Source organism: Rattus norvegicus, chromosome 2, assembly GCF_036323735.1.
Source record: "Rattus norvegicus strain BN/NHsdMcwi chromosome 2, GRCr8, whole genome shotgun sequence".
Classification (NCBI taxonomy): domain Eukaryota; kingdom Metazoa; phylum Chordata; class Mammalia; order Rodentia; family Muridae; genus Rattus; species Rattus norvegicus.
The window spans coordinates 16,213,339-16,215,673 of record NC_086020.1 but is presented as its reverse complement, the minus strand read 5'-3'; the positions used below and the strand labels follow the sequence as shown (position 1 = coordinate 16,215,673).

General features: G+C 40.5%; 1 pseudogene; it reads left to right on the top strand.

The window, feature by feature from the left end:
* Positions 1-377: 377 nt before the first annotated feature.
* On the top strand, positions 378-1,428 carry Rplp0-ps3 (ribosomal protein lateral stalk subunit P0, pseudogene 3; annotated as a pseudogene).
* The last annotated feature ends 907 nt before the right edge of the window (positions 1,429-2,335 follow it).

The following is a 2,335-nucleotide window of genomic DNA, read 5'->3' as shown; positions in this document are numbered from 1 at the left end:
TGTGTGCACATGCTATTTCTTTTCTGTTGTTTCAGACGTCTTTGCTGTGCTCTGTTTCAGAGTACAGGAACAGATGTGTTACAGAAACTCCTTGCTAGGCAGGTCCACGTGACTCCAAGGAACCATAAAACGTATGTCTACTGTAGAAGGTATCCTTCTCGCACCATCACACTTAAACTGTCAATGACAGGCTGTGAAGCAGGGTAGTTTGCTTTTTACAAATGCATGAGCTCTCTCTCAGTTTTGTTTTAATGCATGTAATTGCTAATCCATATCACGCTTAAAACATTCTAATGATCCCATCTTTTCTCTGGCTGTCTCTTCCTTCATCCCATCATCGTTAAACCTCTCATGGCAGTCCCTGACACACCACTGTGATGCTCAGAGGAGACAGGGCAACCTGGAAGTCCAACTAACCACTTCCTTAAGATCATCCACTGGTTGACCAAAATGCTTCACTGTGGAAGCAGATAGTGTGGGCAGATACAGCAGGTCCGCATGTCCCTGGAGGGAATGCAGTGATGCTGATGGGCAAGAACATCATGGTGCACAAGGCCATCGGGGGCAACTAGAAAACAAGCCAGCTCTGGAGAAACTGCTGCCTTACATCCACGGGACTTTGTATTCACCAAAGTGGATTCACAGATTATGGACATGCTGCCAGCCAATCAAATAGTGGTGGTTCGACCCGTGCTGGTTCCATTACTCCATGTGAAGTCATTGTGCAGGTTCAGAAAGAACACTGGGCTGGGGCCTACAAAGACTTCTTTATTCCAGGCTTTAGGCATTATCACTAAAATCTTCAGAAATTCTGAATGATGTGCAGATGATAAAACTGGAGACTAAGTGGGAGGCAGTGAAGCCACACTGCTGAATGTGCTGAGCGTCTTCCTTTCCTTTGGGCTGATCATCTAGCACGTGTTTGATAAAGGCAGCATTTACAACCTGGAAATATATGATATCACAAAGGAGACTCTACACTCCCGCTTCCTAGAGGCTGTCTGAAATGCTGTCAGCGTCCGTCTGCATGCTGCTTAATTTAGTGCCACACCTCAGAAATACATACAAGTGGATCCTGGCTTTGTGGAGACTGAGTATACTTTCCCACTTGCTGAAATGGCCTTCAGGACTGATTCAGCTGCATTCTGTGGCTGCTACCCTATGACTGCTGCTACCACTGCTCTCCTATTGTTGCTACTGCCCAAACCAAGGCTGAAACTAAGGGATACAGAGGAATCAGATAAGAATATGGGATTTGGTCTCTTTGACCAATTCCCTCAATGCAACCAACTCAGCCAGCTTAATTTGAAAATTAGAAATAAAGGTTTACTTCTCTTTTAAAAATCTAATGACATAATAATTCCCTTGTCAGTGTTTCAGGTTCTGAGTAAAACATTTTTTGCTATGGTTTGATATATGTGCAACACTTAATGCCTATTATTTAACTGTTATTTATTGACTGCATTTCAAATGAGTTGTGACATTTTTCCATAATTTTATTAATGTTTCAAATGCGTTATAGGAAAAATAGTTATATTTAACCATAGAACAATAGAAAATTCCAATTATTATTGCCAAGGTGAAAATTGAAAATGATATTAACAAATATAGTTGGCAAATAGGTAAAATTAATTTAGTAACTTAATGCATTTTTTAAAGTCCCAGTTCCTAGAGAGGTAAAGTGATGCAGTCTTGCTCTCCAGAGTCACATGGGATAACAGAGGGAAACTGACTTAGAAAAGAATAGTTACACCAAGCCGTAACCAGCTAGCATGCGCAGAGTATGAAAGAGACTTCAGTTCTGCCACACAGAATCAACCCCAGGCACACAACCTCCCAATTCTAGTTTCTTCTATTAAAGACTTCTATAAGCGATAATTCATAGTGTTTTTATTTTAGTACAGTGGTGCACACCTACAGTCTCAGCACTGGAGACTAATACATGAAGACATCAAGTTTAAGGTCAGTTTGAGCCTCACATTGAGCTTTTTTTGTCTGGAAAGCAAAATCTAACAATGTTGCGATCTACCAGGATACTCTTCTGTAAGCTATGAGTGACTAATTACAATAAAAGATGGATACGCTGTGAATGTAGACCCAGCTTTGGGCTTGAATCTTCAACTCTTTGAAATAATATCAGTCTTGTTGTCTAGACAATATGGTCTCTCAATAGGACTAAACTTAATCCAACACTCTTGAGAGTCAGCCTGTAGCTATGAATATTTCATTTGTAAGTTTCTTCTGAGAGCCTAACATGAATTCCCCTGCTTTAGGTTTCTATATAAGATTAAAAACCTTTATTGTGGTTGTCTGTTGTATTCCATTTCTTTGTTGG